The 16,722-nt window shown below is 41.1% G+C and overlaps 1 non-coding gene across 1 annotated transcript; it reads right to left on the bottom strand.

Moving 5' to 3' along the window:
• Positions 1–335: 335 nt before the first annotated feature.
• Positions 336–412, bottom strand: Trnas-cga. Its single transcript has one exon. It is a non-coding gene; the product is annotated as a tRNA-Ser (tRNA).
• Positions 413–16,722: the final 16,310 nt, after the last annotated feature.

Below are 16,722 nucleotides of genomic sequence, written 5' to 3'. Positions count from 1 at the left end.
TTAACTGATAAAACTTTGAAATTTCCTGCCAGATTAAAACTGTGTGCCGGACCGAGTCTCGAACTCGGGACCATTACCTTTCGCGGGCAAGTGCTCTACCAACTGAGCTACCGAAGCACGACTCACGCCCGGTACTCACAGCTTTACTTCTGCCAGTACCTCGTCTCCTACCTTCCGAACTTTACAGAAGCTCTCCTTGCAGAACTAGCACTCCTGAAACAAAGGATATTGCGAAGACATGGCTTAGCCACAGCCTGGGGGATGATTTCAGAATGAGATTTTCACTCTGCAGCAGAGTGTGCACTGATATGAAACTTCCTGGCAGATTAAAACTGTGTGCCGGACCGAGACTCGAACTCGGGACCATTGCCTTTCGGGGGCAAGTGCTCTACCAACTGAGCTACCGAAGCACGACTCACGCCCGGTACTCACAGCTTTACTTCTGCCAGTACCTCGTCTCCTACCTTCCAAACTTTACAGAAGCTTTTACTTCTGCCAGTATCTCGTCTCCTACCTTCCAAACTTTACAGAAGCTCTCCTGCCAAACTTGCAGAACTAGCACTCCTGAAAGAAAGGATACTGCGGAGACATGGCTTAGCCACAGGCTGGGGGATGTTTCCAGAGTTCGAGTCTCGGTCCGGCACACAGTTTTAATCTGCCACGAAGCTTAATATCATCGCACACTCTGCTGCAGAGTGAAAATCTCAATCTGATAAAACTTTGTCGGCATGACCAGGAAGGATTCAGGATTCACACTCATAGCAGTGGAAGTTCAAAAACATAACAAAATAATTTTTGTACATGTCGAATTTCATCATTTTTTCACTTACTATTGGCTGACTTTTTTACTATAGGTACAGGTTTCTTCATAAGTAATAGAGATTCTTCGATGAATTTTGCGCAGCATACAAACCATACTCACAGGTGTATGAGACTCTAGAATTTTCCAAATCTGTTAAAAACTATCTTAAAAATTGAGATAATTAACTATAAAATTTCAGTTTTTTCTAAATATGAAGTTTAAAATGTGACAGCTCATTCACTTTTTCATTAAATAAATTCTAGAGTTTCATACACCTGTAAGTATGGTTTTTATGCTGTGCAAATTCCACTGAAGAATCTCTCTTATTTATGAAGAAATGTGTACCTACAGCAACAAATGCAGCTAATAGTAAGTGAAAAAATGATGAAATTTCACATGTAAAAAAATTATTTTGTTATGTTTTAGAACTTCCACTGCTATGAGTGTGAATCCTGAAGCCTTCCTGGTCGTGATGACAATGTTTTATGAATCTATCTGTAAAAGTATAGACAGTGGAAATTAAAATGTCCTGTGGTGCCTCTCCTGCTCCAAGTCGGCCCGTTTGACGTCTTACGCCCCTCAACACGAACTCACTATCCATTATCACTCCAATTTTTTCTTTGTTACATATTGTAGTGGACAAAGTATGTAGTAACATACTGACCATACCAAACGAAAGTAAGGAAAGATAATTAAAGTTTTGGTGGAAATAAAATAAGGAAAGATAATTAAAGTTTCGGTGGAAATATCAATTTTTTTATTCAGCCAATTGTAGCTCGATAGAACAGTGTTTCTATTTAATTTTTTGCATTTATTTTAATTCAAATCTCGATAGGCGCCTTCTTACGAAACCGCGCAGGAATGGCATGTCAGAGAGATATCAAGATGGAGAAATGGATGTCACCCAGTTTGAGGTTAAAATGCTACTGTGCTACAAAGATCTCGAAATAGCGAATACTGTTGTGCTAACGAGTCAAAGCCTAACAGCATAAATTTTGCTATATGTTGAGAATAATGCAGTGGTCCTCTGTGTTTTAAACGTTTACATTTTGCATGGTAATTAATGAAATGTAACACAAATCAATATGTGTATTTCAAACGATGTAATTATCAGTTAATCAAAATATTAAATGTTGTTGTTTGTCACCTTCACGGAGAGCTTTCAATAGATGAGTTTCGTACGGTTTCGGGTGTAAACGTCGACGCAACGCACGCCAGACGGACATCGGGGTATGTTGAGCTGTCGAGCTGCACGGCGAACGGATTTCTGCGGACTCCTCGTGGAACTGTGGCGGATGCGTTGGACGTCTGTGTCAGACACTCGGGGACGGCCCGGCGATTTGCCTTTACACAAACAACCTGTTTCTCGGAATTGTTGATACCATCGTCTAATGCTCTGTGCTGTAGGAGGATCCACACCACACCTAGTACGAAAGTCACGATGAACAGTTATTATTGACCCGCGCTGCGCAAACGTAAAACACAAAATGCTTTCTGTTGTCCTGACACCATTTTTACTAGAACTGAAGTGGGCGCACACTGCTGCTACCTACAGGAAACCGTGTAAAACTCGAGAATTTGCTCTTGCCAAGAGTACGTTGTTCATGCACATATCTCAAATAACTAGTTTTTTTTAAAAACACACACACACACACACACGCGTTACAAAAAGGTACGGCCAAACTTTCAGAAAACATTCCTCATACACAAAGAAAGAAAATATGTTATGTGGAAATGTGTCCGGAAACACTTACTTTCCATGTTAGAGCTCATTTTATTACTTCTCTTCAAATCACATTAATCATGGAATGGAAGCACACAGCAACAGACGTACCAGCGTGACTTCAAACACTTTGTTACAGGAAATGTTCAAAATGTCCTCCGTTAGCGAGGATACATGCATCCAACCTCCGTCGCATGGAATCCCTGATGCGCTGATGCAGCCCTAAAGAATGGCGTATTGTATCACAGCCGTCCACAATACGAGCACGAAGAGTCTCTACATTTGGTACCGGGATTGCGTAGACAAGAGCTTTCGAATGCCGCCATAAATGAAAGTCAAGAGGGTTGAGGTCAGGAGAGAGTGGAGGCCACGGAATTGGTCCGCCTCTACCAATCCATCGGTCACCGAATCTGTTGTTGAGAAGCGTACGAACACTTCGACTGAAATGTGCAGGAGCTCCATCGTGCATGAACCACATGTTGTGTCGTACTGGTAAAGGGATATGTTCTAGCAGCACAGTATCCCGTATGAAATCATGATAACGTGCTCCATTGAGCGTAGGTGAAAGAATATGGGGCCCAATCGAGACATCACCAACAATGCCTGCCCAAACGTTCACAGAAAATCTGTGTTGAAGACGTGATTGCACAATTGCGTGCGGATTCTCGTCAGGCAACACATGTTGATTGTGAAATCGAGGAGCGGTAGCGTTCTCGCTTCCCACGCCCGGGTTCCCGGGTTCGATTCCCGGCGGGGTCAGGGATTTTCTCTGCCTCGTGATGGCTGGGTGTTGTGTGATGTCCTTAGGTTAGTTAGGTTTAAGTAGTTCTAAGTTATAGGGGACTGATGACCATAGATGTTAAGTCCCATAGTGCTCAGAGCCATTTGAACCATTTTTTTTGAAATCGAGGAAGTACAGTACATACTGACAAAACTAAAATGAGCTCTAACATGGAAATTGTGGTGTCACCGCCACACACCACACTTGCTAGGTGGTAGCCTTTAAATCGGCCGCGGTCCGTTAGTATACGTCGGACCCGCGTGTTGCCACTGTCAGTGATTGCAGACCGAGCGCCGCCACACGGCAGGTCTAGAGAGACTTCCTAGCACTCACACCGACTTTGCTAGCGATGGTTCACTGACCAAATACGCTCTCATTTGCCGAGACGATAGTTAGCATAGCCTTCAGCTACGTCATTTGCTACGACCTAGCAAGGCGCCATGTTCAGTTACTATTGATACTGTAAATAATGTAAAGACAAGAGCTACGTTCAACATTAATGGATTAAAGTTAAGTATTCCACCAGCTACATCCTTTTTTTCTAGTCTAACTTCCTTGTCCTGTTCCAGACCTCACGCCAGCCTGCGTGAGCTAAAACGCGTGCCTTTCGGGTTGGCTCTCATGCCAATCCACAACAGAAATAAAGCGTTTCCGGACACATGTCCACATAACATATTTTCTTTATTTGTGTGTGAGGAATGTTTCCTGAAGTTCGGCCGTACCTTTTTGTAACACCCGATATATATATATATATATGCGCTTCCGCCGTTTTTTCTCCAACATTTGATGCTTTAATGAAACAAATTGGTTACACATGTATCATTCAAAGTATTTTCCATCGCTGGCCACTGCTTCCTCCCACCTTTCGGGCAGTGTACGAATTCCATGTCGAAAAAATTATTCATCTTTGAAAGCGATCCAATTTGTGACTTCTTCATGAGATCGGAAGTGTTGGTGAGCCACGCCATGCGCCACTGTTCTAAACAGGTGATAGTCAGAGGGAGCAATGGAAAATAGGGCGGGTGGGGTAGGAATTCCCACTTTAACGTTTGCAAGTACGTTTTGACCTCTTTTGCAATGTGTGGTGGAGCGTTGTCGTGCTGCAAAATCACTTCATCGTGCCTCTCGCTGTATTGCGGCCATACCTCCGGATTTTCATTTCCTTGTCCAATGTAAGTCTGAAGTAAGTCGGTGAAATACTTCTTCGAAATTTTTGGTGAGAACGTTAACCAAGCACTTGTCTTTCGTTTACAAGCGACAGTTCTTCCGAAAGACGAAAACCAAATTTCGGAAACCGTTTTCTGCTGTCGTGTTTATTTGTTGTGTCCTGGAGCGGATTACCTAGCCCAGCCAAACACGGCGACTGCAAAGCAGCGGTTTCAGTTTCTGATTTATCCAGCACAGTCGTTTTTCTTTGTTTTAAATATTAGAGGTAGGCAGCATAATGATCGGTATAATACCGTACTTCTATTTCTCCTTCACTGCTCAAGAAGTTACGGCGTCCATATTAGCCGAATATTTTCAAGAGCGAGACTTAACCTGACAACCCAACTACGTTTCAAAAACGGTTGTGCCTTTACATAGCAACGAAAATCGACTGCGGAACAGGAAAAACGGCAGCTAGAACAGGATTTCCAGAATCGTTTTTGGTGCGTTTACATGACAGCCAGAAGCGGTACTGGGAAATCGGTTTACGAAATCTGGTAGTGCAGCCCCGAGTAGACATAGCGATCGTTGTGCAGACATACACTGAAGAGCCAGAGAAACTGGTACACCATCCTAATATCGTGTATGGTCCCTGCGAGCGCGCAGAAATGCCGCAACACGATGTGGCATGGACTCGACTAATGTCTGAAGTACCGCTGGAGGAAACTGACACCATGAATCCAGTAGGGCTGTCAATAAATCCGTAAGAGTACGAGGCAGTGGAGATTTCTTCTGGACAGCATGTTGCAAGGCATCTCAAATGGTTCAAATGGCTCTGAGCACTATGGGACTTAACTGCTAAGGTCATCAGTCCCCTAGAACTTAGAACTACTAAAAACCTAACTAACCTAAGGACATCACACACATCCATGCCCGAGACTGGATTCGAACCTGCGACCGTAGTGGTCACGCGGTTCCAGACTGAAGCGCCTAGAACCGCACGGCCACACAGTTTGGGGTCACTGCCCATTTGACAAAAAATTAACCTATTTTTTGTATTGTTTTCTTTTTTTTGAAAAAAAAGGTTTTAAATTTGTTGAGAATGAACTGTAATTATAGTCACGCATTGTGCTGATTGAGTTTGGGGGTTCTAAACGAACTGATGTTTTTCGTAAATCAGCTGATATTGTAAATTTAAAAAAAAAATTGTACCATTTCTTTAAATCAGCTTCAGAGTGTAATTTATTTGAAATCTCTGTGGGTCATCTCTTTAAGTCTGTTGGTAATTGTTATCTGCTATCTTGCTTGAGAAGCAAGATATCTGTAATATTTATATAAAGATGCCCACGTTGATTGTTTCTTACCTGTTCTGAATAAACAGTGAATTTGGTAGTTGTTAAGGAGTGACATTACAGGGGCTTTGACCTTCCATCCTAAGTATACCCCGCATCCCCACTTCCTAAGTAACAACCAATTTGTCTGGCGCTGCCTCGTGATGACTGGGTGTTGTGTGCTGTCCTTAGGTTAGTTTGGTTTAAGTAGTTCTATGTTCTAGGGGACTGATGACCATAGATGTTAAGTCCCATAATGCTCAGAGCCATTTTTTTTGTCTGGCGCTCAAGTTCAAATGGTTCAAATGGCTCTGACAAGGGAACCTCTCCATCGCACCCCACCTCAGATTTAGTTATAAGTTGGCACAGTGGATAGGTCTTGAAAAACAGAACACAGATCAATCGAGAAAACAGGAAGAAGTTGTGTGCAACTATGAAAAAAATAAGCAAAATATACAAACTGAGTAGTCCATGTGCAAGATAGGCAGTATCAAGGAGGATGTGAGCTCAGGAGCGCTGTGGTCCCATGGTTAGCGCGAGCAGCTGCGGAATGAGAGGTCCTTGGCTCAAGTATCTCCAAAATTCCAGGACATGTTCAGATTTGCTTGGAGATATGCAGGATTTGAAAACGTTAAAAACATATGTTTTGACAGAGCACAGGGAAAACTGTGCGACTGTGAAACTGTTGCATTCATTTGTTGCAGTTTATGTAACAAACTCTTATGTTTTCATCACTTTTTTGGGAGTGATTATCACATCCACAAGTAAACCTAAATCGGGCGAGGTAGAAGAATCTTTTTACCCATTCGCCAAGTGTACAAGTTAGGTGGGTCGACAACATATTCCTGTCATGTGACGCACATGCCGTCACCAGTGTCTTATAGAATATACCAGACGTTTTTTTCCTGTGGAGGAATCGGTTGAGCTATGACCTTGCGATCAAATGTTTTCGGTTCCGATTGGAGAGGCACGTCCTTTCGTCTACTAATCGCACGGTTTTGCGGTGCAGTCGCAAAACACAATGAACAGAGACGTCAATGAACGGACAGATCATAATTTTGCGAAAATAAAGAAAGTAAACTTTGCACTCGAGGGAAGACTTGAACGAAGGACCTCTCGTTCCGCAGCTGCTCACGCTAAGCACGGGACCACGGCGCTGCCGAGCTCACATTCTCTTTGATGTTGCCTATCTCGCGCATGGACTACTCAATTTGTATACTTTGCTTATTTATTTCATAGTTCCACACAACTTCTTCCTGTTTTCTCGATTGATCTGTGTTCAGTTTTTCAAGGCCTATCCACTGTGCCAACTTACAGCTAAATCTGAGGGGGGCGCGATGGGGAGGTTCCCTTGTGAGCACTATGGGACTTAACTTCTGAGGTCATCAGTTCCCTACACTTAAAACTACTTAAACCCAACTAACCTAAGCACATCACACACATCCATGCCCGAGGCAGGATTCGAACCTGCGACCGTAGCCGTCACGCGGTTCCAGACTGTAGCGCCTAGAACCGCTCGGCCATCCCGGCCGGCAGCCTAGGGTCACTGCCCGTTTGATAAATATAATCTATTTCATGTGTTGTTTGCTTTTCCTTAAAAAAAGGCGTTTTAAAATTGTTGAATACGAATTATTATAGTCACTTGTTGCGCTGGTTGGGTTTTTGGGGCTTCTAAATTACCTTTGTACTGTAAATTAAAAAAAAAAATCGTGCCTTTTTCTTAAAAAAACAATCAGTTTCAGACTGTAATTTATTTGAAATCTCTGTGGGTCATCTCTTTAAGTCTGTTGGTACTTGTTATCAGCTGTCTTGCTTGAGAAGCAAGATATCTGTAATATTTATATAAAGATGCCCACGTTGATTGTCTCTTACCTGTTCTGAATAAACAGTGAATTTGGTAGTTGTTAAGGAGTGACATTACAGGTGCTTTGACCTTCCATCCTAAGTATACCCGTCATCCCCACTTCCTAAGTAACAGCAGGCCGGAGTGGCCAAGCGGTTCTAGGCGCTTCAGTCTGGAACCGAGCGATCACTACGGTCGCAGGTTCGAATCCTGCCTCCGGAATGGATGTGTATGATGTCCTTAGGTTAGTTAGGTTTAATTAGTTCTAAGTTCTAGGTGACTGATGTCCTCAGGTCGCAAAGTGCTCAGAGCCATTTGAACCTAAGTAAGAACCAATTTGTCTGGCGCTTAAGTTCAAATAGTTCAAATGGCTCTGAGCACTATGGGACTTAACTTCTGAGGTCATTAGTCCCCTAGAACTACTAAAACGTAACTAACCTAAGGACATCACACACATCCATGCCCGAGGCAGGATTCGAACCTGCGATCGTAGCAGGAGCGCGGTTCCAGACTGTAGCGCCTAGAACCGCTCGGCCACTCCGGCCGCCGGCGCTTAAGTGAGCTTTTCTGCGAATTAAGGTGTTTTCCCCTGCGTGATGCACGTAAAAACGTGGAAGATCGAAGTGCTGCGTCGAGTTGGTGGGGTGTCGGGGAAAATCTGCCCGGAGAGGCGAACTGCTCGATGCGAGGCAGGGAGGCGGAGTGCGCGGTGCGTGGCAGTGGGTGCGTCAGTGTTTTTTCCGGCGCCTGCTGCCCCATGAATGGCGGCGTTGTTCTGCAGTCGCGTGCTGCCTCGCGGTCAGCGCTCCCTCACGTGGCTCGCACGTGCACAAGGGGGGCGCGGCTTCTCTGCGTACGTACTGTGCCACCGTACCCTACACCGCTCACCCGCAGCATTACGACCACCCCTTTAGCGGTGCGTTGCTCCACTTTTCAAACACAGTACAACGGAGATTCTGCCGGGCACGGATTCCAGAAGTAGAGGAAAGGTGACTAATATGAGACACACTTTTGTAAACCCTTGTGAAAGACCTAAAAGTAAGTGCAATTATATTTTTTGTGGTGGTAATAATATCTTGCATTATTTAATTTTAGCATACAATTATCGTATTTGCAATAATAAACAATCTTTCAGAGTAGTTATTATATCTTCACAAACAAAGCATTTCCTAGAAATGAGATCACGGTTTCCTAATATGAGACAGTAATAGTATTCTGCTTTAATTATTTTATTACAGAATAATGACACATGAATAAACAATTTTTACATGTTCATTCATTTCTGATATCCTTCACTAATTGGACACTACTTAGGTTTATATTTACGACAGCCGGCCGGGGTGGCCGAGCGGTTCTAGACTCTACAGTCTGGAACCACGCGACCGCTACGGTCGCAGGTTCGAATCCTGCCTCGAACATGGATGTGTGTGATGTCCTTAGGTTAGTTAGGTTTAAGTAGTTCTAAGTTCTAGGGGACTGATGACCTCCGATGTTAAGTCCCATAGTGCTCAGAGCCATTTATATTTACGACATCAGGGGCAAACAAAATTGTTACTTTTGAATACATTACGGGAAAGGCAGTGATCAATGTCTTACAGATATTTACTATTAAAACAGTTTCCCAATGTCAGTGGGAAAGAAATATAAACGGATTGAGTGCCAAATAGGAAGAACAAAGTTAGAACAGGTGGATGGTTTCAAGTACTTAGGATGCATATTCTCATAGGATGGCAACATAGTGAAAGAACTGGAAGCGAGGTGTAGCAAAGCTAATGCAATGAGCGGTCAGCTACGATCTACTTTCTTCTGCAAGAAGGGAGTCAGTACCAAGTTATCTGTGCACAGTTCAATCTTTCGACCAACTTTGTTGTATGGGAGCGAAAGCTGGGTGGATTCAGGTTACCTTATCAACAAGGTTGAGGTTACGGATATGAAAGTAGCTAGGATGATTGCAGGTACTAGTAGATGGGAACAATGGCAGGAGGGTGCCCACAATGAGGAAATCAAAGAAAAACTGGGAATGAACTCTACAGATGTAGCAATCAGGGCGAACAGGCTTAGATGGTGGGGTCATGTTACACGCATGTGAGAAGCAAGGTTACCCAAGAGACTCATGGGTTCAGCAGTAGAGGGTAGGAGGAGTCGGGGCAGACTAAGGATTCGGTTAAGAATGATTTTGAAGTAATAGGTTTAACATCAGAAGAGGCACCAATGTTAGCACTGAATAGGGGACCATGGAGGAATTTTATAAGGGGGGCTATGCTCCAGACTGAACGCTGGAAGGCATAATCAGTCTTAAATGATGATGATGATGATGATGAACAGTCTTGATCACGCTTTATTTATCAAGGTGACCGGTTTCGACCACTACTGTGGTCATCTTCAGACCATTGAGTAGGAACCTCTTTCTGTTGGAGAATCACTACTAGTGATTCTGCAACAGAAAGAGGTTCCTACTCAATGGTCTGAAAATGACCACAGTAGTGGTCACTACTAGTGATTCTGCAACAGAAAGAGGTTCCTACTCAATGGTCTGAAGATGACCACAGTAGTGGTCACTACTAGTGAATCTGCAACAGAAACAGGTTCCTACTCAATGGTCTGAAGATGACCACAGTAGTGGTCACTACTAGTGATTCTGCAACAGAAAGAGGTTCCTACTCAGTGGTCTGAAGATGACCACAGTAGTGGTCACTACTAGTGATTCTGCAACAGAAAGAGGTTCCTACTCAATGGTCTGAAGATGACCACAGTAGTGGTCACTACTAGTGATTCTGCAACAGAAAGAGGTTCCTACTCAATGGTCTGAAGATGACCACAGTAGTGGTCACTACTAGTGATTCTGCAACAGAAAGAGGTTCCTACTCAGTGGTCTGAAGATGACCACAGTAGTGGTCACTACTAGTGATTCTGCAACAGAAAGAGGTTCCTACTCAGTGGTCTGAAGATGACCACGGTAGTGGTCACTACTAGTGATTCTGCAACAGCAAGAGGTTCCTACTCAGTGGTCTGAAGATGACCACAGTAGTGGTCACTACTAGTGATTCTGCAACAGAAAGAGGTTCCTACTCAATGGTCTGAAGATGACCACAGTAGTGGTCACTACTAGTGATTCTGCAACAGAAAGAGGTTCCTACTCAGTGGTCTGAAGATGACCACAGTAGTGGTCACTACTAGTGATTCTGCAACAGAAAGAGGTTCCTACTCAGTGGTCTGAAGATGACCACAGTAGTGGTCACTACTAGTGATTCTGCAACAGAAAGAGGTTCCTACTCAGTGGTCTGAAGATGACTACAGTAGTGGTCACTACTAGTGATTCTGCAACAGCAAGAGGTTCCTACTCAGTGGTCTGAAGATGACCACAGTAGTGGTCACTACTAGTGATTCTGCAACAGAAAGAGGTTCCTACTCAATGGTCTGAAGATGACCACAGTAGTGGTCACTACTAGTGATTCTGCAACAGAAAGAGGTTCCTACTCAATGGTCTGAAGATGACCACAGTAGTGGTCACTACTAGTGATTCTGCAACAGAAAGAGGTTCCTACTCAATGGTCTGAAGATGACCACAGTAGTGGTCACTACTAGTGATTCTGCAACAGAAAGAGGTTCCTACTCAATGGTCTGAAGATGACCACAGTAGTGGTCACTACTAGTGATTCTGCAACAGAAAGAGGTTCCTACTCAATGGTCTGAAGATGACCACAGTAGTGGTCACTACTAGTGATTCTGCAACAGACAGAGGTTCCTACTCAATGGTCTGAAGATGACCACAGTAGTGGTCACTACTAGTGATTCTGCAACAGAAAGAGGTTCCTACTCAGTGGTCTGAAGATGACCACAGTAGTGGTCACTACTAGTGATTCTGCAACAGAAAGAGGTTCCTACTCAGTGGTCTGAAGATGACCACAGTAGTGGTCACTACTAGTGATTCTGCAACAGAAAGAGGTTCCTACTCAGTGGTCTGAAGATGACCACAGTAGTGGTCACTACTAGTGATTCTGCAACAGACAGAGGTTCCTACTCAATGGTCTGAAGATGACCACGGTAGTGGTCGAGACTGGTCTCCTTGATAAATAAATCGTGATCAAGACTGTTTTAATAGTAAACAAAATTGTCTTCTGTGACACCGAAATCTTTATGAGCCCAGCGATAACAATTTGCGCACTGTGCCCATTTCTGCCCGTGTTCGTCTTCAGTAAAGCGCCCAGTACAGGACACTCTGCGTCATCGTCATCGCTGCTGTCTGAATCCCCACAGTCATCAAGATGGACATCAGATGCCGAGTCACTAGACGATTCTTCTGCTTTAGGTGTACGATTTGAAGGTTTTCCGCTCTTCTCCCCAAATAACTTTCTGGCTGCTTTCTTAGCTTCAGCCTCTGATTTCTTCTGTTTAGATTCTAAGGACTCTCCCAATGAATCTCAACCTGGCACCTGCCTTACCAACAATTAATTTTATATGATCATTCCACTTCAGATCGTTCCGCACGCATACTCCCAGATATTTTACAGAAGTAACTGCTACCAGCGTTTGTTCCGCTATCATATAATCATACAATAAAGGATCCTTCTTTCTATGTATTCGCAATACATTACATTTGTCTATGTTAAGGGTCAGGTGCCACTCTCTGCACCAAGTGCGTATCCGCTGCAGATCTTCCTGCATTTCGCTGCAATTTTCTAATGCTGCAACTTCTCTGCATACTACAGCATCATCCGCGAAAAGCCGCATGGAACTTCAGACACTATCTACTAGGTCATTTATATATATTGTGAGAAGCAATGGTCCCACAACACTTCCCTGTGGCACGCCAGAAGTTACTTTAACGTCTGTAGACGTCTCTCCATATATTTTCCAGTGGGTACAGATCAAGCACATTTGCTGATCAAGACATCAATGTGAGTTCACTACACTGTCAAATGGTTCAAATGGCTCTGAGCACTATGGGACATAACATCTGAGGTCATCAGTCCCCTAGAACTTAGAACTACTTAGTCCTAACTAACCTAAGGACATCACACACATTCATGCCCGAGGCAGGATTCGAATCTGCGACCGTAGCGGTCGTGCGGTTCCAGACTGTAGCGCCTAGAACCGCTCGGCCACAACGCCGGCCGCTACACTGTCCCTCAGGCCACTGCAGCACGATTCTGATTTTCCAACACGGACAATGTTATCCTGCTGGAAGATGGCATCGCTGCAGGGGGAGACTTCGAGCTGGAATAACGTTCACTGCTGCCGTGGCGGCTTTGATTAGCACCACAGACCTGATGGAAGTCCAACTCAGTGTTCCCCATAGCATAATTACTCCCTCACCCGCCTGTGTCAGTGGCTCGGAACACGTTTCTGCACCCATTCGCCTGGATCATGGCGTGTAAGCACCCAGCCAGTGGCCAGGTGCAACAAGAAATGTGATTCATTCGACATGCGAAACGTTTCTGTCGATCAGCAGTTTATGATACAGCTTATTAATATGAATCATGTAAAAAGATTTGTTGGAGAGCTAAAGAACATAAACGTGGCTTTTAACTTTACAGAAACTGAATCAAGTAGTAAAAATTAAAAATCTTCAATGTTACATGCAATCTGTATTGGGGAAAAGGTGGTATTTGTGAAAGAAAATTTGGTTAGGATATTACAGTTCAAAGCTGTCCAAATTGTAATAAAGAGGGTTGTTATATTAGTGGAGAATTCCAAAATTATTATGTGTTCCAGTGCTGGGAATGTAGAAAAATAATTGCTGGTAAACATTTTGAGTGCTGTGAAAAAGGATTCCCTATGAGAGTTAACTGTACCTACACAGAAAGGTACATGTTGTTTGATTAAGAGACACAACAAGAAACTGATATACATATTCCAGGTCCCATAATAGCACACAATTTCAGCGGAGATATTGTTTGTAAATTTAAGACAAATTATGAATTCTGTATAGGTGGATGATATCTGAAAAAAAAACAAGCATTATTGATTCATTGGTCACTATGCCAAAGGATAGGATTCACAATTCATTGTGTTGAAAATACAATAAAACAATATACCATCTACATTGGAACTAAGGTGATGTTATTGGAGAGTAAACAATTATGTTTGAAAATTATAGATAGCAGTAATTTTGTACAAAATCCACTTAGTAGTTTTCCAAAAAAAATTTGATTTGAAAGAACTGAAGAAAGTTTATTTTTCAAATTTATTTAATACCCAAGAAAATGAAAATTACATAGGACCAATTCCAGATAGTAGATATTACTGTGGTGACACTATGAAACTGAAGGATAGAGAAGAATTTCTCAAATGGCATAGCTCCAGAGTTAAAGAAAATTATGTGTTCAATATGAAGAAAGAAATTAATGAGTACTGCAATTCTGATATAGCTATATTGAGAAGAAGTTGTTTGGAATTAAGAAAACGGTTTCTAGAGATAGCTAGTATTGATACATTATGACATTTAACAATTGCAGGATTTGTATGGCTGTTTACAGATTTAAATATTTACCTGGAAATACGATCGCTGTATTATATTAATTATATTAAAGAATCCATAGCCTGGCTAAACAGTTTTAACAATCATAATATCTCACATGCTCTTAATGGTGGAAAAGTAAAAATAACTGGGGCAAAAGTAGATAGATTTGATAAAGAATCTAATAATGTTAATCAATACCATGGTTGTTTCTGGCATGGTTGTAAAAATATTTTAAGAATGAGACGATTAACAATAAAAATAAAGAAATAATGGATGACCTTTATCAAAAGACTGTAATGAGAAGTGCAGAAATACGAAATGTGGGCTATAATTTAGTGGATATGTGAGAATGAGATTGGCTTAACACTCCAGAGTATAAGAAGCTTAAAAAATTAAAAGGTACAAGAAGTTGTCGAACTATTGAATCTAAGAGATGCTTTTTGTGGTGGTCCGTCAAATACAATAAAATTAAGAGCTGAAACACATGGTATAAGCACAAAAATAAAATATGTATGTACTCTTTATCCTACTGTGCAATTTCATAATTTTTATCCTGAACAACATCTGAGGAAAACATATAGACCAAGATATTATCCTAAACATTGGAGCAGTTTAATAAAATGGAAAGTATTGCCACTTAAAGGATTGTACCATGCAGTTTTGCCAGGAAAAATAAATGAAAAACTGTTGTTTCCTTTATGTGTGGAATGCGCTCATCAAAAATAAATAAATGCAATCACAATGATGAGAAGTTTCTTTGGAACTTGGACAACTAATGAAGTGAAGAAAGCTATAGAAAAAAGAAATAAAATTTTAGATGTCTATGAAGTACAGGGTTTTAGAAATAACAGCAACATGTTATTTTAAAAATTGCGAAAAATTTTATGAAAATAGAATTAGAAACCAATCCAGTTGATTTAGAAACTGATGAAGAGTATATCAGAACAGTTAAAGAGAAATTGGACATTGACTTAGATCCTGACAGAATAATGGAAAATCCAGGAAAACGAGCTATTACTAAAATATGCCTTAATTCATTATGGGGGAAATTTGGACAAAGGCAAAATATGAGTCAAACAGAATATGTAACAGTAAAATGAAAAAAATAGAGATGAAGTTAAAAGGATTCATGTTAAATTATAACAGTATTCAAAGCTGAATGGTAAGTCTGTGATAGGATGAATCAAGAGTGAAGGAAAAGACACAATTAGAATACTGTCAGATCAAAAGAGACATTAATCCTAAAAATGTGGTCAACAAACAGGCTAAGAAAGAATTCTCATTTCAGTTTGTTAAAAAAGTGGTTCTAGAAAATTATGATATGGCGCCTAATGGATATAAAAATTATTTATTAATTAAAATATTTTAATAAGATTAAAACAATTTTTCTATACCTTCTAATGTAAGAACAAAATTCATACCACATTTGTTGTACCAATGATATAAATTTATTAGTTGATTTTTATTGTATTCTCTATCTTCTAAAACTCTAGTTATTAATTGAGAAACTATTAAAAATAATGAATAGGCTTTAATATAACTTTGTATTATTTTTGGTGATTTATTTATTGGTAAATTATAATTCGCTACTTTTTTTACAGTTATAAAAAACGAGAATCTGAGTTTACTATTTCCTCACATATTTCAAATATCAGTTTCATAATAACTATAAAACCTCATTTTGTACTCTTCATAAATTTGGTTTAATAAATTAATACTGTCAGTATGGTCCTGAATTCTCAAATTTTATATAATTAAAGATGGTTTAAAATATTCTTTGGAAATATTACATTCGTGTTGTTTCTCTCTTGGTTTATTACTTCTATCAAAAAGCATGCCAAATTTAAACTCATTCCATACATCAGTCATATCTATATAGATTAAAAATTTAATGGGAGTTTCAGTTTTTTGAAGATGGTGATATAAAGGAATGATAACGAATTTCGTGATCTGGAATTCATTATATGAGTAAATTTATATATTTATTTTTGTTTATCATAATTTTCAAGGGAGCAAAAGTTTGGCCTCTTGTGATAATGTAGATTTTCATCACATGATCTGGAGTTCATTATATCAGTAAATTTTTATATTTATTTTTATTGATTTAATTTTTATATTTATTTTTGCAGGTGGAGTGGGTTTGATCATTAAATAATCTCCTAGTGCACTCAAGGCACCCACTTACTACTATTCTGGTGTGACCACGCTGCTGCAGGCGCAGCTACCTCTCATCTCTTCTGATTTTCTATAGATATGTAGCTTACGGACCATGACCAGTCAGGTAATGTCTCAATCCACTCTGTGGGTTAAGAAATCTCATTTTTTGTCTCTCCCTGACGTTAGGGAGAAATTCGTACATTCTCCTGCCAGCACCTGAAGTGTCCCATTCAATTTGCCACAGTTGTAAAATGCGATCTTTTACTACTTTTTCCGAATTTGCCTCAGTTCCAATCGCTCTTGGTATTTCCATTTGTTGTGGTCTACAGTCCAGAGACTGGTTTGATGCAGCTCTCCATGCTACTCTATCCTGTGCAAGGTTTTTCATCTCCCAGTACCTACTGCAACCTACATCCTTCTGAATCTGTTTAATGTATTCATCTCTTGGTCTCCTTCTACGATTTTTACCCTCCACG

This window comes from Schistocerca americana, chromosome 10 (assembly GCF_021461395.2).
Source record: "Schistocerca americana isolate TAMUIC-IGC-003095 chromosome 10, iqSchAmer2.1, whole genome shotgun sequence".
Taxonomy (NCBI): Eukaryota; Metazoa; Arthropoda; class Insecta; order Orthoptera; family Acrididae; genus Schistocerca; species Schistocerca americana.
Note: the sequence above shows the minus strand (reverse complement) of the source record. Positions and strands in the feature narration are given on the sequence as shown.